The 22,293-nt window shown below is 40.6% G+C and overlaps 1 protein-coding gene across 6 annotated transcripts in view; it reads left to right on the forward strand.

Annotated features, from left to right (window-relative positions):
* LOC139758004 (uncharacterized) overlaps positions 1-22,293 on the forward strand; it is a 711,662-nt gene that overhangs the window by 606,206 nt on the left and 83,163 nt on the right. The gene's annotated exons all lie outside the window — the stretch shown is intronic.

Consider the following 22,293-nt stretch of genomic DNA (forward strand, 5'->3'; position numbering starts at 1 on the left):
GATCTACATCTTATATCTTCAAGCAAAACGTTTGAGCATACCATCTGAACATGCTTTAGTTCTTCAATCTACATATGTTTCCCATGTTTGTGATTTTGTTTGCTATCAATTTTCCTAATGAATTCTCAGTTCACTATAATGGTTACCTATCATCTGCTATTTCTCTATTTTCATCTAGCTCAGACTGTGGAGACAAAGTTTTCTGTTGATACAGAAGAGTTAGAAGCAATCATTTCATCATGTAGGCTCCTAATGTAGACTTTACACAAGCTTTTCTCCTATACCTAACCTTGCAGTGGATTAGGAGCTGATCTGCCTCCATAGCTTAGTTTAGGACCAAGTTATGTTATAACCTATTACTTCATTTAGGCTGTTTGAAGCCTCAGCCCAGAGACCTTTGTATACTTAACCATATGAGTGAATTAGTGCACATTGTAAAAGTATTATTTAAACAATAGATTCCTGAAACTCCCTGGGTCAATATTTGATACTTATAGTTCTTGCAGGTATTGAATTGAATAGCTCTGGACCTTGATTTATCTACGTCTTTCTTTTTGTATTTGTGGCATCATTTTATGTTAGTGGTATATTTTTTGAGATTTTTGAGTACATGCAAAACACCATGCCTATTAAGAGTTTTTCTCCAACTGCACTCAAGACTAGAATTTTTGGTACGCTGTTGTTATTAGTAATTTTGAATTTTAACAGGAATTGTTTTAGCTTTTAAATGATTTTTACACAGTTTTCAACTGCAGTTTCACCTGCATGTACTCATCATCATCAGTACTTTCAAATAATTTGCTTTTTTCTCTGTTCAAACTGATACCTTTACTGCCCTGCAGCTGCTCAGTCTCTTTGAAAAACAAGTATATGGTTCTTACATGCAGTTACTGAACCATCATCCTTTTCCTGTTTGTCATCAAAACGACCTTATATTTTACCCACCTCATTAGAGTTTTAGGTGACAGAATGACATCATCTGCATACAAAACTTGTGATGATTTCCATTCACTTTTACCTTGGGCCAGCTTTATTCTGGTCACCCAATCACGGTCATGTTTCATGTATTGCCATATCTATAAAAGAGTAAAGAATATTAATGGCCATAGATGCCCATAATGCCCTTCCACGTTTTGTTCTCGCCATTCTCTTGCTGCCATTATTCTCACAAGTACACTCAAGTTATAAGAACTGTAAATGCTTTTTGCTCACGACACTCACTCCTGCAAGCTATGATGTTTTCTTACAAAGTACTCTTGTGATATAATTTGTAAATATTCCTTTATGCATATGATATTTTCATGGATGTAGGATGTATTCATTTTAATTTAATTTTCTTATCACCTTTTTATCCTGTGGGAAATGGGCAATGTAAATCTTATTGAAATATGAAATTATATGCTTAAGATCTTTTAATTCTCGCTTCCAGACTAGTTTTTAAAGTTTAAGTATTTATTGGTAACACCAAGATTACGAAAGGAAATTATTAATTAGTTCACATCTAAGAAAGTGTTCCTGTCTTGTAAGGTAGGTTAAATGGAATCCTTTCCAAATTATGCTAACTTTTCTCCTGAGCACATTCTAGTGTAGGAGACTAAGAAACAGTACTCCAAGTGTTTACCAAAGAATCTGTACAGTATTACCTGCTTTGAGAACATTTGCGTGTGAAAGCGAGTTTCGCTGATTACTTTCATACTCTTCAAATTCTGATGTGGAAGACAAATGAGCAGGACTCAGAATGTGTCAGAGGTCTCATTATTTGGCTTAAAATTGATTATGCTAGAAAAAATGACAGTGCCTTTCAGCAGAAGAGATTATGGAAACCTCTCTGATTCCACTGTGCATGCTGACCTGATAATACTGTATTGTCTGAACCAGGGACCTTGACCTTTGGGAAAAGTTTTGCATACCTTACTTTTTCTTGTTTATATGTGGTCTATACTCCAACAGTTTTGGCTGAGACCAAATTTTTGAGCTGGGTAGTTGATCAACCAAGCTGTTGGAGACTGTAGTCCACAGGCTCCATTGAACCTCCTCAGCCTGACTGATATTTGTAACATGGGAAGTTGCTGTTTAGGATGATGTCAGTTGCATTGTCTTTTATACCAGCCCGAAGGGGAGGATGAACAGCTGGGTTGGCTGTGGGCTGACTGCTGTGCTTAAGATTCAAAACTGTGACAGTCCTCTACTTGATTTAGAACCAGCAGCACTAACTACTGATCCACAGAAGCTCATGTTCTAGAACTTGTATACTATTTTTCACTAGTATATGTGTTTCATGTTTAGAGTAGATGCATACATTTCATACACTCTTCTGGTGTTCTGACATTCAGAAATGGCCCCCAGTTTCACACAGATGTATCTTATTACTTCTTCCCATCTTATTCATGTACTGTTAAACTGAAATTGCTGAATTATTCTTGGTTGCATGTCATTTGCCCTGACTGTTTAGCATCCATACTTGTTTGGACTTTTGTTAGATTTTGATGAGCGCACAATTTAATTGAGGTACTGATGTCACAGAATAGTTTTGCATTATATATGAGAGTAAATGTAGGATCTTTTTTCTGGTTAGTTTTGCATTATTTATGAAGAACAGATCTAGCAGATTAATTTTTTTCTGATTGGCTCTGTTATTTGCTGACCAAGGAAAAACTTGGCTCAGTCTACAGTTGTTCATCTGAACAACATCTTGTGGGATTCTCGGCTACAGTGTTGGTCCCTGTCTGTTTCCATCTTATTTGCATTAGATTGAAGACCCCACTGAAAAGATTACGCTAACGCGGGAGACAGCGACAGAGTAAAATAGATAAATAAATATATATATATATATATATATATATATATATAGAGAGAGAGAGAGAGAGAGAGAGAGAGAGAGAGAGAGAGCAGAAGAGGGTGTTTTGAAATGGTTTGGGCACATGGAGAGAATGAGTGAGGAAAGATTGACCAAGAGGATATATGTGTCGGAGGTGGAGGGAACGAGGAGAAGTGGGAGACCAAATAGGAGGTGGAAAGATAGAGTGAAAAAGATTTTGAGTGATCGGGGCCTGAACATGCAGGAGGGTGAAAGGAGGGCAAGGAATAGAGTGAATTGGAGCAATGTGGTATACCGGGGTTGACGTGCTGTCAGTGGATTGAATCAAGGCATGTGAAGCGTCTGGGGTAAACCATGGAAAGCTGTGTAGGTATGTATATATGTGTGTGTGGACGTATGTATATACATGTGTATGGGGGTGGGTTGGGCCATTTCTTTCGTCTGTTTCCTTGCGCTACCTCGCAAACGCGGGAGACCGGAAAAAAAAAAAAAAAAGACTGGAGGAAGTAAAGTGTTTTAGATATCTGGGAGTGGATCTGGCAGCGGATGGAACCATGGAAGCGGAAGTGAATCATAGGGTGGGGGAGGGGGCGAAAATCCTGGGAGCCTTGAAGAATGTGTGGAAGTTGAGAACATTATCTCGGAAAGCAAAAATGGGTATGTTTGAAGGAATAGTGGTTTCAACAATGTTGTATGGTTGCGAGGCGTGGGCTATGGATAGAGTTGTGCGCAGGAGGATGGATGTGCTGGAAATGAGATGTTTGAGGACAATGTGTGGTGTGAGGTGGTTTGATCGAGTGAGTAACGTAAGGGTAAGAGAGATGTGTGGAAATAAAAAGAGCGTGGTTGAGAGAGCAGAAGAGGGTGTTTTGAAGTGGTTTGGGCACATGGAGAGAATGAGTGAGGAAAGATTGACCAAGAGGATATATGTGTCGGAGGTGGAGGGAACGAGGAGAAGAGGGAGACCAAATTGGAGGTGGAAAGATGGAGTGAAAAAGATTTTGTGTGATCGGGGCCTGAACATGCAGGAGGGTGAAAGGAGGGCAAGGAATAGAGTGAATTGGAGCGATGTGGTATACCGGGGTTTACGTGCTGTCAGTGGATTGAATCAAGGCATGTGAAGCGTCTGGGGTAAACCATGGAAAGCTGTGTAGGTATATTTGCGTGTGTGGACGTATGTATATACATGTGTATGGGGGGGTTGGGCCATTTCTTTCGTCTGTTTCCTTGCGCTACCTCGCAAACGCGGGAGACAGCGACAAAGTATAATAAAAAAAATAATATTTGCGTCTGTGGACGTGTGTGTGTATACATTGTGTATGGGGTTGGGTTGGGCCATTTCTTTCATCTGTTTTCCTTGCGCTACCTTGCAAACGTGGGAGACAGCGACAAAGCAAAATGAATATATAAATATATATATATATTGTATATTTGACATTGTCCATACTTGGAGGATATTTCTTTGCTGATGTTTTTCTTGGAGAGGTAAGATGAATTTACATTAGCTTCAGACTAGAGTCCAAAATCTTGTTTAGAGGGTTTCATGGCATGATTCTAAGGAAAATTCAAGTCCATATCTAAAGTGAAATATGAATGTTTCAGGAGTTTTCAGAAATTCATAGAAATGAAGTGAATTCAGCCAGTTGAGGATGTTCTGATGTGTTTAGTCACTTCTTGGGAAACCCATTACTTGCTGTATTAAGTTATTTATTTTGCACATTTGATAGATTTAAAGTGTAAAGTGCTCCAAACCATAGTTTTTGAGCATTTTGACTGTCAGAATCATCTTCACAAATTTATCTGAAGCATTTTATAGCAGCTATATCTTTTGTATTAGATGCATGCAGTTGGCTACTGCTTTGCTTGAAGTTTAGCCAAGTGAAAATAATGAATTGTTTTGCAGGTTTAAGCTTTTGTCGTCTGGTTTTCGTTGATTTTGCAAGTGTGTTAATGTTACTAGAATACTTTGTGGTGGTGATTACATTGTTGGTTTTGAGCAAAAAATAGCATTGATAAGATTCAAGAATTTAAGTTGACATTGATTTCAAGAGTTCACCGATTATTTTTCATTACCGTCTACCTCTACCTAATGTTCTTACTTAAACATACTACTTCTACTTAATGTTCATGTCTACTACTTCTACCTAATTTAAGTTAGATCTATAAATACTTCTTTAGATGTTGTACATTGCCAAAGGATGTGTTATGATTAAGAATCTTGAAGTGATAAGGAATAGAATACTGCTGTGTACTAACATTTTCAAGGCAGGCAAAATTGCAATCAGAAAATGGGCAGAGATCTTTCACAGCCCATATTGACTCGTTAAAGGAATTGATATACTGAGAATATCTGATAACACTGAGGCTTTACTCTTTGGAGGGAAGACCAGAAAGGCTTATCATTATTTACATTTTGAAAATCCTTGAAGATATGGAACCCAGCCTACCCTAAAAATTAGTTTCTTATTGACATGATAGGTATGGAAGACTGTAAAATATCACTTTTGAAATTAAAGGTGTGATAAAAAAAAAGCAAAAATACTCAACCTTGAACATCCAGGGCCCAGTATATTCAATTCAACACATTGCCTGCAGCCATCAGAAGCACTATGGGATGCACTGTGGAAAAATTTATAAGTCTCTGGATGAATATTTGCAAAGCGTAACATACCAGCCAGTCTGAGATGCTTAGATGGGCCTGTAGGCTGCAGTTTCCAATAGCTTAGTCACATAAACTCAGCCCAAGATTTGGGGGTTGAACACTTGCAGAGGTTGCCTTAGGTAAACTCTGATGCAGTGGTTGGTACTGGCTTCACCTACATGACAGGGAGGCAACTAATCCATTTAAAAAAGAAAAGTAGCCTTTTTTTCTTTTTAACGTCACAGACTAAAGTCATCATCAAGGACAAGCTTTAAGATATACAGAGAATTATAAAACAGAAAAAGAAAAGACAAGGGAAAGTATTTGCTTACAAGTTTTCTTTATGAGGTATTTTTCAAAAGTTAGAGTCTTGGACTCTTGACATTTGAAATGTATTCCTTAGTACACTGGACCTTCATTGGATCTTATATAGAAATCAGATACATTGAAAAGTAAAAATGCTGTATGTTGTTAGGAAAAAGTGTAGATGTCAAAGAGGCCCATGTTAGTTCACATTACTACATGTAACACCATGGAAAGACTTTTAGACTTTCTGAAAAACACCTGTATAGCTTCCTTCAAGGTACACCAGGTGAGTCAGATGAAATAAACACACCTACAATATGAAAGAACATGGTAGACAAGATCCTCCTCATTGAAGTCAGGTCATAGGTTTAGTTGTGGTCAGAAAAGGCATACCCCGAAACTGATTAATGGTTCACCATAAAGAAGATAACAGTTTCAAAAGTTTAAGCTGAAGAAACAAGTTTACCAGCTATCTTATTTAATCATTCACAACTAAATTCCTCATAGAATGTTGCTATAGCTACATTTTGTGAAATAGCTTTAAATGAAGGAGTACATTTTGCAAAGTTGCATAATTCAAGCATGAAAGAAAGCATTTTGATACTCTACATTTTTTTTTTCATTATTTTGCTTTGTCGCTGTCTCCCGCGTTTGCGAGGTAGCACAAGGAAACAGACGAAAGAATGGCCCAACCCACCCCCATACACATGTATATACATACACGTCCACACACGCAAATATACATACCCATACATCTCAATGTACACATATATATACACACACAGACACATACATATATACACATGCACACAATTCACACTGTCTGCCTTTATTCATTCCCATCGCCACCTCGCCACACATGGAATAACATCCCCCTCCCCCCTCATGTGTGCGAGGTAGCGCTAGGAAAAGACAACAAAGGCCCCATTCGTTCACACTCAGTCTCTAGCTGGCATGCAATAATGCCTGAAACCACAGCTCCCTTTCCACATCCAGGCCCCACAGAACTTTCCATGGTTTACCCCAGATGCTTCACATGCCCTGATTCAATCTATTGACAGCACGTCAACCCCAGTATACCACGTCGATCCAACTCACTCTATTCCTTGCCTGCCTTTCACCCTCCTGCATGTTCAGGCCCCGATCACTCAAAATCTTTTTCACTCCATCTTTCTACCTCCAATTTGGTCTCCAACTTCTCCTCGTTCCCTCCACCTCCGACACATATATCCTCTCGGTCAATCTTTCCTCACTCATTCTCTCCATGTGCCCAAACCATTTCAAAACACCCTCTTCTGCTCTCTCAATCACGCTCTTTTTATTTCCACACGCCTCTCTAACCCTTACATTACTTACTCGATCAAACCACCTCACACCACGCCACACTATACATAATGAAACATAAAATTTAGTTATGTAACTCGGAAGCCCTCCTACAAAACTCCAGAAGCTTTAAGACTGTGCTACAGCCAGTAGCAGGGAAACAGTTGATGTCTTGGGAATTTTCATGTATTGACAGTGTTACAGCTTCCTTGAAGGTGACTTTTCTCTCACTTTGTATGCTCACGCAACTGATGACGCTTTTATGTATATATGTGTATATGTCTAATTTTCAGTTAGTTACATAAACTCAGGACCCCTATTACAAATTTCTGCAGCTTTAAGGTTGCACTGCAGGGAAAGGATAGACTCCTATTGAGTGAAAAGTTGGACAAAATTGTACTTCTTTCATCCAATGATGATAAATCTCAACAAAGGTGACTTTTCACGGGTAGAGTCCAGTAACTCATGTGTGTGCACTATATTTGTATAGTAAATGTGAATAAGAGCAAGGTTATTATGTTCAATAGGGTAGAGGGACAAGTTAATTGGGATGTTAGTTTGAATGGAGAAAAATTGGAGGAAGTGAAGCGTTTTAGATATCTGGGAGTGGACTTAGCAGTGAATGGAACCATGGAAATGGAAGTGAGTCACAGGGTGGGGGAGGGGATGAAGGTTTTGGGAGCAATGAAGAATGTGTGGAAGGAGAGAATGTTATCTTGGAGAGCAAAAATTGGTATGTTTAAAGGAATAGTAGTTCCAGCAACGTTATATGGTTGTGAGGCATGAGCTATAGGTAGGGTTGTGCGGAGGGAGGAAGGTGGATGTGTTGGAAATTAATGTTTAAGGACAAATGTGGTGGTTTGGTTGAGTAAGTAATGAAAGGGTAAGAGAGATGTGTGGAAATAAAAAGAGTGTGGTTAAAAGAGCAGAAGAGGGTGTGTTGAAATTTCAGGTTTGGACATATGGAGAGAATGAGTGAGGAAAGATTGACAGATTGGATATATGTGTTGGAGGTGGAAGGAACAAGGAGAAATGAGGTACCAAATTAAAGGTGGAAGAATGGAGTGATAAAGATTTTGAGCAATCATGGCCTGAACATACAGGAGGGCGAGGCGTGCAAGGAATGGAGTGACTTGGAACAATGTGGTATACCTGGGTTGACTTGCTGTCAATGGACTGACCCGGGGCATGTGAAACGTCTGGTGTAATCCATGGAAAGGTCTGTGGGGCCTTGATGTGGATAGGGAGCTGTGGTTTTGGTGCATTACACATGACAGCTGGAGACTGAGTGTAAACAAATGTGACCCTTTTTTTTTCTGTTTTCCTGGCGCTACCTCGCTGAAGCATATGGTAACAATGCCGTTTCCTGTGGGTGGGTTAGTGCCAGGAAAGCAAGTATGAATATGTACCTGTGCATATATGTGTATTTATATGTGTGTATATGTTGATATGTATATGTGCGTGTATGGACATTTATGTATATATATATTTGAAATGAGTGGATAGGCCATTCTTCGTCTGTTTCCTGGTGCTACCTCGCTGATGCGGTAAATGGCGATCGACTATGATAGATAAATAGGTATTACAGAAGTTGGTGACTGAGTTTGAAAAAGTGTGTGAAAGGAGAAAGTTGAGAGTAAATGTGAATAAGAGCAAGGTTATTAGGTTCAGTATGGTTGAGGGACAAGTTAATTGGGATGTAAGTGTGAATGGAGAAAAATTGGAGGAAAAGAAGTGTTTTTAGATATCTGGGAGTGGACTAAGCAGGGGTATCGATGCTGTTTCCTGTGGGGCGGGGTAGCGCCAGGAATGGATGAAGGCAAGAAAGTATGATTTTTTTTTTTTTTTTTTTTTTCTCCCGCGTTTGCGAGGTAGCGCAAGGAAACAGATGAAAGAAATGGCCCAACCCACCCCCATACACAATGTATATACATACACGTCTACACAATGTATATACATACACGTCCACACATGCAAATATACATACCTATACATCTCAATGTACACATATATATACACACAGACACATACATATATACCCATGCACACAATTCACACTGTCTGCCTTTATTCATTCCCATCACCACCTCGCCACACATGGAATACCATCCCCCTCCCCCCTCATGTGTGCGAGGTAGCACTAGGAAAAGACAACAAAGGCCCCATTCGTTCACACTCAGTCTCTAGCTGGCATGCAATAATGCCCAAAATCACAGCTCCCTTTCCACATCCAGGCCCCACAGAACTTTCCATGGTTTACCCCAGACGCTTCACATGCCCTGGGGATAGGGGAGAAAGAATACTTCCCACGTATTCCCTGCATGCCGTGGAAGGCAACTAAAATGGGAGGGAGCGGGGGGCTGGAAATCCTTTCCTCGTTTTTAATTTTCCAAAAGAAGGAACAGAGAAGGGGGCCTAGTGAGGATATTCCCTCAAAGGTTCAGTCCTCTGTTCTAAATGCTACCTCGCTAACACAGGAAATGGCGAATAGTATGAAAAATTATATATATATGAGTGGGTGGGCCTTTTTTTGTCTGTTTCCTGGCACTACCTTTCTGATGCGGGAAACGGTGATCAAGAATGATAAAAGATGAGGATAGAAATATATATATACTTGTATGTAAATTGATGTTTCTGGGCTTTGTCTGCAAAAATTTACTCTGCAAGTGAAATATCTCCATTAGCGAGGCTGTATCACTGGAAGTACAGTTTTATCAAACAATTTACTACTCCAGAGTTTACATTTTCTTTTTACTGGAAATAGTGCAGCCTTTGGCTGCAGGAAGCTTTAGAAAGGCCCTGGGTGACACCATGTCTCTTTCATAGAAATTGGTCCTGGGGTAATTATAGGTAGATATGTGTAAATTTGTTTGAAGTAAATTTTCAATTTAGTTGAATGGATTCTGTGGGAAGAATTGTAGAGGATGATATAAGGATATTTAAGGAACTGTAGAACAAGTTCAAAAGTGTATTTACAGTGGATGATGTTGTAGATGGGAAAATGCAAATATCTGGAAAAGACTTCCATCAGAATGCTAAATGGTCTTTACCCATACAAAGCTCATGGTCTTGATGAAGTTTTACCATAGCTGCTGTAGATGTGTTCAGATGTACTAGACAGGCCTCTTGAAATACTGTTCAAGATGTCGCTGGAGAAAGGTAAAGTGCCAAGGTAGTGAAAAAGGGGCAGACTTAATACCCATCTGAAAGAAATAAGACTAGAATGAGGCACTGAACAACAGACCAGCATCCCTGATGAGTGTAATATTTGAATTACTGGAAAAGATAACCAAAAAGCAAATGGATAACTTAAACAGAGGAAAAATTGCAGAAGTAAGAGGCAACATGGTTTTTAGGTATAGTAGGTAATTTCCATGAGAAAGTGCACTCTTCCTTAAACAAGAGGGAAAGCCGGGTGAATTGTTTGTACCTGGACTGCCAGATACAAGAAACTAGATCACGAGTCAGGAATAAAGGGGAGACTTCTCTGATTTTTTCTCGGGAACAAATGATCCCTGTAAGAGGAGCCATCTTCAAATGGGTGGAGGTTACCAGTAGGGGGCTGCAAAGTTTTGTTCTGAGACTGTTACTGTTCTTGGTTTCAGTGAAATACTTGCCAGAAGTCATGGACTCCTGCCTTTATGTGTCTGCAGATGATGCAAAGGTAATGAAGGAAGTGAAAAGTGTGAAGGATTGCATTTGTTTACAAAGGAACCTAGACAGGCTCCTTAGTTGGTCTGACTCATGGTTGTTGAAATTCAGCCTGACCAAATGCAAGGTAATTAGAATGGGCCTGAATGCAAGAAGGCCTCAATATTATTATCGTTTAGCAGGAATTAAGCTTCAGAATTTTGGTTGTGAGAGGGACTTGGGAGTTCACATCATCCCTTGTTCCAGAGTCCACATTAGGAGAAACTGCTACACCAGACTTAAAATATGTGGATTCTTATTAAAGGGTACATGATGTTAGGTTGATTTGGTAAAGCTTATGGAGTTCTTTATAGATGTCAGCACCCAGGGAGATACAGTCAGTGTACAGTCATCTCCTCATGAAGGTGATTAATGCTTTTGAGGATAAGTTTAGTTTCTACCAACGTGTTTAGTGCTAAGTTCAGAACTCTCTGTGGAATCCAACTTCTCATATTGACAAATATGGAAACAAACAGAACTAGAAATGGTTACATTTGTCAATGAATGCAGTTTGCCATTCTCCACATTGTCACTCCATCATGCTTACTTTAGAGGGAGACTTCACCAAATGCATCTTCTCCACACCCCAAATGAACCGCGATTGACTTCATCCTTGATAAACTCATCTTCACTATATGTGGCAGATTGTGTAGTATGATCACTGTGAAAACCAGGACATCACATCTCTGTTTGAGAAAGTAACATGAGCAGTGAGGGCTGGGCCAAGGTTGTTTAGCTCATGACCAGTCATTATAAGAAATATAATGGGCTAGCCAGTCATTACAGTAATACAAAGATGGTCAAGTTCCTACAGAGGGAACCTTACTAAATGGGTACATTACTGTACATGCTGCAGCTACCAGGTGTGACATGAGTGGTTCCAAACTGGGGAGGAAAGGTAAAGAACTACGAGATGATTCCCGTGTCAAAATAAGGTACCCAACTTAAGTTTTGCATTTAGGTTACTTTTTCCGGTCAGGCAATGTTGGCCATCGGCAGGTTTTTCTGTTAACTTTTTCTTTTAATTTGAACACTGCATTAAGTCACTGAACTTTACCTTTTAATTTGAACACTGCATTAAGTCATTGTTTACCTTTTAAGTTATTACCAATAAAATCAGTAACCTCACTATTCATAAACAGTGATCCCAATGTTCTACATACAGAATATATCAGTGTGACTCCATTAGACTTCAAGAGGGCCATTGATGAAAGCTTAATGTTTTCATATTATTTACCAAATAAGTATTTAGTTTTCGTACATGCAAAGAGCATTTTGAAATAAGAAAACCTAACTGGAAAGATTGGAATCTGTTATCAGCTGAAATCCATGAACCAGACTGTGTGTACCCTCTGAAAATTTGGACTGGAGATCCTGTATAATGGAATGCTAGACTCCACTGCCACATACACTGAATTTTTTGTATTGAGAGAGAGTGAGAGCTTGAAGTCTTGTACCCTGCCATTGAGTTGAAATTTATTCCTCTGTGTAGATAAAGTTGTACGTATGATTCATATTGCTACCATCTGTGTGAAAGCTGCAGATGCTAACCACTGGGCTACAGAGGCCATCATAGAGAAATGACTTTGATTACCGCACATGTAATCAAATACACTTTCATATACTAGAGCAACAGGATCTCCACAAGTCATTTCCCATTAGTCTCACAGTTACCAGTAGTAAACATTTTGCTGGGCCTACCGTTGAATGTGGAGGTATATCCACGACGAATATAGTGCACTGATCACATCCTTTCATGGAACATTTATTGTGTCTTTCTTTTATGTTCAATGGAAGTGTGTTCATTGCACTATATTCTTATGTTCATACCCCTCTGCATTTGAAAATAAGTTGGTAAAATGGTAGCTACTGGTTACTGTGAGCCTGATGGGAAGTGACCCATAGAGACCCTGTAACATTGCTTATGTATGTTAAAAAGCATATTCAGTTACAAACACCCAAGTCATTTTTCTATTATGGGCTCCATAGCCTTGTTTTCTCCTGTATGTGAGAAAGCATATATTCAGTTACAGGCAGCCAGTAGTCATTTTTCTGTTATAGGCTCCATAGCTTAGAAATAACATTGCCAGGATATACACATATAGTAGAAGTTGGAATCCTGCTTCCTGGATAATGTTTTATTTAGTTATTTATTTTATTTTATTTTATTTTGGAAATTTAGATGTATCCTTTATTCGATTTGAATTATTTATGATTACCTTAGGAATAATTTCTATTAAAGTGTAGGTGATATCCAGGACCTCTCTAAATGCTCCTGCAGCATAAGGTGGTGGTATATCCATCTGTAGGGAAATGTAGACTGCTTTGGATTCATAAGTTCTTTAATGAGATAATATTTCCTATGATACAGTTAGCCAAAGAAGACTTTTGACATTGAAACCCACTATATGAGAGGTGTGTAGGAATAGAGTGAATTGGAACGATACATTTCCCATGTATTCCCTGCATATCGTAAGAGGGAGTGGGGGGACTGGAAATCCTCCCCTCCCATGTTTGATTTTCCAAAAGAAGGAACAGAGAAGGGGACCAAGTGAGGATATTGCCTCTAAGGCTCAGTCCTCTGTTCTTAATGCGAGAAATGGCGAAGGTATGAAAAAAAATAAAGAAATGTATATTCCCCTGGGAATAGGGGAGAAAGAATGCTTCCCACGTATTCCCTGCATGTCGTAGAAGGCAACTAAAAGGGAAGGGAGCGGGGGCCTGGAAATCCTCCCCTCTCATTTTTTTCTTAATTTCCAAAAGGAGGAAAAGAGATGGGAGCCAAGTGAGGATATTCCCTCAAAGGCCCAGTCTTCTGTCCTTAACGCTACCTCACTAATGCGGAAAATGGCGAATAGTATGAAAGAAAGATATATATATATATATATATATATATATATATATATTTTTTTTTTTTTTTTTTTATACCTCGTCGCTGTCTCCCGCGGTTGCGAGGTAGCGCAAGGAAACAGACGAAAGAAATGGCCCAACCCCCCCCCCCCATACACATGTACATACACACGTCCACACACGCAAATATACATACCTACACAGCTTTCCATGGTTTACCCCGGACGCTTCACATGCCTTGATTCAATCCACTGACAGCACGTCAACCCCTGTATACCACATCGCTCCAATTCACTCTATTCCTTGCCCTCCTTTCACCCTCCTGCATGTTCAGGCCCCGATCACACAAAATCTTTTTCACTCCATCTTTCCACCTCCAATTTGGTCTCCCTCTTCTCCTCGTTCCCTCCACCTCCGACACATATATCCTCTTGGTCAATCTTTCCTCACTCATTCTCTCCATGTGCCCAAACCATTTCAAAACACCCTCTTCTGCTCTCTCAACCACGCTCTTTTTATTTCCACACATCTCTCTTACCCTTACGTTACTTACTCGATCAAACCACCTCACACCACACATTTTCCTCAAACATCTCATTTCCAGCACATCCATCCTCCTGCGCACATCTCTATCCATAGCCCACGCCTCGCAACCATACAACATTGTTGGAACCACTATTCCTTCAAACATACCCATTTTTGCTTTCCGAGATAATGTTCTCGACTTCCACACATTTTTCAAGGCTCCCAAAATTTTCGCCCCCTCCCCCACCCTATGATCCACTTCCGCTTCCATGGTTCCATCCGCTGACAGATCCACTCCCAGATATCTAAAACACTTCACTTCCTCCAGTTTTTCTCCATTCAAACTCACCTCCCAATTGACTTGACCCTCACCCCTACTGTACCTAATAACCTTGCTCTTATTCACATTTACTCTTAACTTTCTTCTTCCACACACTTTACCAAACTCAGTCACCAGCTTCTGCAGTTTCTCACATGAATCAGCCACCAGTGCTGTATCATCAGCGAACAACAACTGACTCACTTCCCAAGCTCTCTCATCCCCAACAGACTTCATACTTGCCCCTCTTTCCAGGACTCTTGCATTTACCTCCCTAACAACCCCATCCATATATGTATATATATATGGGCATGTTTGAAGGAACAGTGGCCCCGAACATGCAGGAGGGTGAAAGGCGTGCAAGGAATAGGAGTGAATTGGAACAATGTGGTATACCGGGGTTGACATGCTGTCAATGGATTGAACCAGGGCATGTGAAGCGTCTGGGGTAAACCATGGAAAGTTCTGTGGGGCCTGGAAGTGGAAAGGGAGCAGTGGTTTTGGTGCATTATTACATGACAGCTAGAGACTGAGTGTGATCGAATGGGGCCTTTGTTGTCTTTTCCTAGCGCTACCTCGCACACATGAGGGGGGAGGGGGTTGTTATTTCATGTGTGGCGATGGGAATGAATAAAGGCAGACTATGAATTATGTACATGTGTATATATATATATATATATATATATATATATATATATATATAGTCTGTGTGAGTATATATATGTATACGTTGAGATGTATGGGTATGTATATTTGCGTGTGTTGACGTGTATGTATATACATGTGTATGTGGGTGGGTTGGGCCATTCTTTCATCTGTTTCCTTGCACTACCTTGCTAACGCAGGAGATAGCGGCAAAGCAAAATAAATAAATGAATAATATATATATATATATATATATATATATATATATATTTTATTCCTGGGGATAGGGGATTAAGAATACTTCCCACGTATTCCATGCGTGTTGTAGAAGGCGACTAAAAGGGGAGGGAGCGGGGGGCTGGAAATCCTCCCATCTCGTTTTGTTTAATTTTCCAAAAGAAGGAACAGAGGGGGCTAGGTGAGGATATTCCAAAAAAGGCCCAGTCCTCTGTTCTTAACGCTACCTCGCTAACGCGGGAAATGGCGAATAGTTTAAGAAATATATATATATATATATATATATATATATATATATATATATATATATATATATATATATATATATATATTTTTTTTTTTTTTTTTTCTTTTTTTTGCTCTGTCGCTGTCTCCCGCGTTTGCGAGGTAGCGCAAGGAAACAGACGAAAGAAATGGCCCAACCCACCCCCATACACATGTATATACATACGTCCACACACGCAAATATACATACCTACACAGCTTTCCATGGTTTACCCCAGACGCTTCACATGTCTTGATTCAATCCACTGACAGCACGTCAACCCCGGTATACCACATCGCTCCAATTCACTCTATTCCTTGCCCTCCTCTCACCCTCCTGCATGTTCAGGCCCCGATCACACAAAATCTTTTTCACTCCATCTTTCCACCTCCAATTTGGTCTCCCTCTTCTCCTCGTTCCCTCCACCTCCGACACATATATCCTCTTGGTCAATCTTTCTTCACTCATTCTCTCCATGTGACCAAACCATTTCAAAACACCCTCTTCTGCTCTCTCAACCATGCTCTTTTTATTTCCACACATCTCTCTTACCCTTACATTACATACTTGATCAAACCACCTCACACCACACATTGTCCTCAAACATCTCATATATATATATATATATATATATATATATATATATATATATATATATATATATATATATATTATATATATGAAGTCTGTTGGGGATGAGAGAGCTTGGGAAGTGAGTCAGTTGTTGTTCGCTGATGATACAGCGCTGGTGGCTGATTCATGTGAGAAACTGCAGAAGCTGGTGACTGAGTTTGGTAAAGTGTGTGAAAGAAGAAAGTTAAGAGTAAATGTGAATAAGAGCAAGGTTATTAGGTACAGTAGGGTTGAGGGTCAATTCAATTGGGAGGTGAGTTTGAATGGAGAAAAACTGGAGGAAGTGAAGTGTTTTAGATATCTGGGAGTGGATCTGGCAGCGGATGGAACCATGGAAGTGGAAGTGGATCATAGGGTGGGCGAGGGGGCGAAAATTCTGGGAGCCTTGAAGAATGTGTGGAAGTCGAGAACATTATCTTGGAAAGCAAAAATGGGTATGTTTGAAGGAATAGTGGTTCCAACAATGTTATATGGTTGCGAGGCGTGGACTATGGATAGAGTTGTGCGCAGGAGGATGGATGTGCTGGAAATGAGATGTTTGAGGACAATGTGTGGTGTGAGGTGGTTTGATCGAGTAAGTAACGTAAGGGTAAGAGAGATGTGTGGAAATAAAAAGAGCGTGGTTGAGAGAGCAGAAGAGGGTGTTTTGAAATGGTTTGGTCACATGGAGAGAATGAGTGAGGAAAGATTGACCAAGAGGATATATGTGTCGGAGGTGGAGGGAACGAGGAGAAGAGGGAGACCAAATTGGAGGTGGAAAGATGGAGTGAAAAAGATTTTGTGTGATCGGGGCCTGAACATGCAGGAGGGTGAAAGGAGGGCAAAGAATAGAGTGAATTGGAGCGATGTGGTATACCGGGGTTGACGTGCTGTCAGTGGATTGAATCAAGGCATGTGTATGGGGGTGGGTTGGGCCATTTCTTTCGTCTGTTTCCTTGCGCTACCTCGTAAACGCGGGAGACAGTGACAAAGCAAAAAAAAAATATATATATATATATATATATATATATATATATATATATATATATATATATATATATAATGCCATCTCCCACGTTAGCAAGGTAGTGCATGGGAACAAATGAGAAATGACCCAACCCACCCATATACACGTATATACATAAACACACGCACGTATACATTTCACCGTATACATACATATACAGAAATATACATATATACACATTTACATATTCATACTTGCTGCCTTCATCCATTCCCAGTGCCACCCTGTCACACATGAAATAGCACACACACACACACACACACACACACACACACACACACACACACACACACACCCACCCACCCTCCACCTAGGTTGTGCCAAGAACAGACAAAAAGGCCACATTCATTCACACTGTAGTCTCTAGCTGTCATTTTAGATATGTATAAACAACTCTGTCAGACATTTATGCTCTTCATTCCTTGATCAGGACATTGTAAGTATGTGATTAAAAAATTACATTCTATTAGTGTGTTACATCGAATGCATATTGAATGATATAAAAGAGTTCATTTGTTTTACAGTTGAAATAAAGATTCCAGTAATTTTAATGATCACTTAGTTGTTTTAGAGTTGTATTTTTCCCTCGGGAATATTGATTCATAAGTGCAAATGCTTTCTGCAAGGAATATTATTGATTCATACCTTCCTGTGGTTTTCTGTTCTATTTAATTCTGTTCCTGGTGAGTTGAGAGCTTTGGTTTCTACTGAATCCAGTTCTATCCCTTTGAATAATGGAGTATCTCTTTTTATCTATCTATATATCTCTATGTCTTTGATGCCTTTTATAGGATTCCTGCAGCTTCGAGGCTTTTCTCTAGTTATTAGCAGGGAAATTATGGATGCTTTGAAGCCAAAAAGTCCTCTCAAAGTTTATTCTCCTTGTTGTTCATTATTGAAGGCAAGTCTTGTTAAGGTGACTTCACACATTAGACATCCACAAGCAGGCAGTCTGGTAACACCTGGGGATGTACTAATATAGAACAGTCATGCACTGCTTTGCTTGGAGTATTTGTGATAATTGAATTGTTGGAAATGAAAAAAGTTTCCATGTGTAGCCATGATCCCTTATCATATATTTAGTTCGTAGAGTTAATTATTTAATTATTATAATAACTTGAAAACAAAATTTCCTTGTGACATGACTAGATAGTAAAACTGATTGACAGGTTACCACACCACTTTTATAGCCTTTTGGCTGTATTGTATTTATGATTTTAGTTAATTGCTCAATAACTACAATAAAAATTAGTTTTTTTAATATGGCAGGGTAGAAAGTATTTTTCAACTTCAAGATTTCTGATGTAGGAATGTTGAAGAGGTGATGCCCTGAATCATTTTGCACCATCTCTGTTAGGTTTGCTGCTCTTTTTGTCTTATTAAAACAAAGTTTCCATACCTATATCTTTCCCTTGTATACACCCTACTCTTGTATTTTTAACTTTTTTCCCATTATATCATTCAAGGCTTAGACTGGAGGAATTTTGTTTGTACCCTTGGAAATTAAAAACTGAAATTAAATAGGTGAGGTTGTCTTTGTTGGAACATTTGTTAACATTTACAGAGTATAGTATTGCTGTAGGTCACAGTGGTATCCAAAGTGTTTGTACAGTATGTATATTGGCCTCCATAAGTTGTGGAGAGATATTGTTTTGTACAGAGTGGTGATAGCTTACTCAGGCTTTGACCTTAGCATATCTCAGGAATTGTTTTGCCATTTTGTGTGAAATAATTGACTGCATTTTATCAGGCCAGTTTGCATTGCACAATATATGAGTTCACAAAAGTTTTCAGGTGGGCGGCATGGGACTGGGAGTTTTGGCCAGGATGAGTTTATGAAGTCAGACTTGGTGGAAGCTTGTAACAATTGTTCTTAAAGTAATTGTGTAGTCTGTGCTTGCGAAATAGAAAACCAACAAACTGCATCTCCCTAGCACAATACCTATGCTACTAATATCATCCTCGTCACTTGTATTCCCTGTTACCAGCACCATTTACTCCCAGTGTCACCATCACTGACCGTCCAGGTTGTTATCACATACCACACTCCCATTATCCATCCTTTGTTGCTAGTACTGCGTCACCAACAGCAATCACTACCCATGTCACTAGTCTTCCCCCAACCTGGCACCATTACCTCTTGGGGTACTACTCGTCCGTGTAGCTGCAAGACAGAAAAAGCGACGTTAGCCAAACCAAATTTGCCAACCCTGTTAGAGTGACCACCAACCTGTTACATCGTAAAGTGGCTGAGTTGCCACAACGCGTCTGGGGAAGATGCTCCAAGGGAGAGAGGTAGGAGGCTGATGGTAGAAGTTTAGGGGCAAGGAGTGTTTTGAGAGTGAAGATGTGGATTTGTTGGAGTTTGACGGGTGGAGCGTGATGTTGTGAAGTTTAAAAGAGCATGCTGGGTAGGTTGCCGTATAAGGGGAGGAGGTGAGGCGGGCCCGTCGGGGCTTGTGGTGGTGTACACTCATGACTCCTCACTCTCGGCTACCATCAACTCCGCTCTCATTTCTTACTATTGAAGAAATGGTGGATTTTTTTTTGATGCCGTGTTGGCTCCGGCTAGTTCAGAATGACTATATCCAATGACAGTATTTTGGCGTGAAAGTAGTTTGTGGTCTTTTGGTATTAGTATGTGATATAGAATGTGGCAGCAGCATATGCCCGAGGCGGCGTGGCCCGAGCAGCCCGGGTCACGGCGCCGCAGCCCGGTTTACCCTGTGCTTGTTGCACGGCTTCTGCTGCATCAGGATGGCGCGGCTTCCTACACCTCACCACCCGCTTTACACCCGCGTCTCACGGCCTCAGCTCCTTGCTGCCCTCACACACCTCCTTGAACTTAACGCTTAATGCCCGTTCATCATTGCCTCAGAGATTGTGGCCTTGTGGAGGAAGATAATGTCTGGCGTGTTTTGGTGGTGTGTGGCTCCCTGGGAGGACGTGCTATCACTCGTCAGGGAGTTTGTGCTGGACCCCGCAGTCGACCGTTCATTGTGACGTTGAAAAAGCTTCATCATTCTCTAAATAACTCTAGATCCACGGTTCACCGCTGTGCGAGTCACAAGCTTGATTGCGCCAAGGAACGTACGGGATTCTATAAGATTAATAGGGAGTGTAATGAAAATGCACACACGACCCGATGCATGGAGTTTGACCGCGTAACTTTGCCGCCGTCATAACTCTATTAGCTTAGTTTGTTCCGTGTCAGAATTTTTTCATGCACTTCTTTGCTATTGAACCCCGGAAAGGTATTCGTATATCTCTTCACTTTAATTTTTTCCGTCAGTCTAGTTTTTCCCATGTATTTTGTGGATGAATGGAGGTTGATAAGTGTGCGCTTAAAGGATAGTAATGTATTTGGTCAGTTCTTGTGTGTATGTCTATAATGGTGGGAAGGGTTGTCTCTGCATCGGTACCTTTCATTCCCGTCATGCCTCTTGATTCTCTCTACATCTCGGTGATTTCTGGCCTTCAGTGTTGCATTCATATGCTTGTTCTTTCTTGACAGTATGTGCTGGCCCTCACTGTTGCATTCATATGTTTGTTCTTTCATGACAGTATGTGCTGTCTCTAGATGCATCCTTCTGCTCCCATATATGTATTTTTTTTTACATCCTCAATTACTTGTACTCACATCTGCTTTAGCTAGCCCTCATTGCATTCACCTGGTTCTCTTTACCTCTGCTGATGCTCTTGTCAGCCGTTTACTTGTACTTATTGTTGTTTTCTGCTCGCGAACATTGGTCGCATGTGTTAGCTGGTCTTTTGCTCAGATACACATCTCTGCTAAAACTTTTCGTGTATTACCCATGCTTCGTTATTACTTTAGCAAGAACTTGTACGTTGCACGATGTGCTTCATACCTACATGGCATTTCTTTGGTGGTGCATTGTTCCGGACTGGCATCTGCTTCGTTCTTGGTGTCGAGAGAGCCTGTTACCCCTTCAGTGATGGCTTGAACACATGTTTGAAGAGTGGCGGGCGTGTTGTGTGGTAGTAGGTGTAAGAGGAGTCCTGAGACGGGTTGAAGGTGTTGGCAGGTGTCTGTAGCTGTTGGTGATGCTAGGTTAGTATATGTTGATAATATAAGTAAGGAAGCTTGTTTTAGTTGTGGTAGGTTGGAAGCTGTGGCTCTAGTGGATGCATATAGTATGTTCTGGGTTGGGAAGATATGATGATTGTGTATATTGCTGTAGTGGTTTGTTTAGGGGGTTGGTAGCGTGGTGTGTCTGTGGTGGATAGAGGTTGTGAGCTTAGGTGGTGGTTTAGCTGTAATGGATTGATGGTTGTGAGTTCAGGAGTGGTGATCTGGATATGTTGGTTAAGGTTGTGTTTAGGTGGTGTACTGACTTTGGTTATTTGGTTAGGTGGCAGTTCTAGCTGTGATTGATAGGTGTTTGTAAGTTGGAGTAATCTGGTTGTGTTGGGTCGGTGGTTTTCAGTGTAGGAGGGATGGTCTAGTTGTGGTGGATATATGGCTATGAGTGTCGGTGATTTGGGTGTGTTGGTTGGGGATTGTGAGTGTAGGTGGAATGGTGTGGCGATGATGGGAAGGGAGTGGTGGCTTTAGCTGGTGTAGGTGGGACAGGTTACGGTCCTGGTGTCAGCTATTGAATAGGTATTTGGCGTTGCCAGAACATGAGGTAAGCATTGCGCCATAACCACACGCCGCCATAACTACTGGTGATATTTGCAATTGACCGCAAAACTGTAGTTGGTAAGACACCGGCAGCTCGAGTAGCTGGAGGTCATCGGAGGGGGACGCATGTGAAAAACAAGTGGAGGTACAAGAGAGTGAAGGCTGGTAGTGGCCGGGCGGGCGGGCCTTGAGAGCAACTGACGTCACACTAGGAAAACGGCGAGGATCCTGAGTTGCGTTGGTTGGAGGTGTGCTGCTGCTGGGGAAGGAAGGTTAAGCCCTGTGTTAAGCGGGGCTTCTCCTCCCTCACACGGCTATTTACAGAACATGCTCTCTCTCCCTTTAAGCCGGGAGGAGGGGGAGAATTAATCACGTCTGTGTGTGTGCTTT

The sequence above is a fragment of the Panulirus ornatus genome, chromosome 29, assembly GCF_036320965.1.
Source record: "Panulirus ornatus isolate Po-2019 chromosome 29, ASM3632096v1, whole genome shotgun sequence".
In the NCBI taxonomy this organism is placed as follows: Eukaryota; Metazoa; Arthropoda; class Malacostraca; order Decapoda; family Palinuridae; genus Panulirus; species Panulirus ornatus.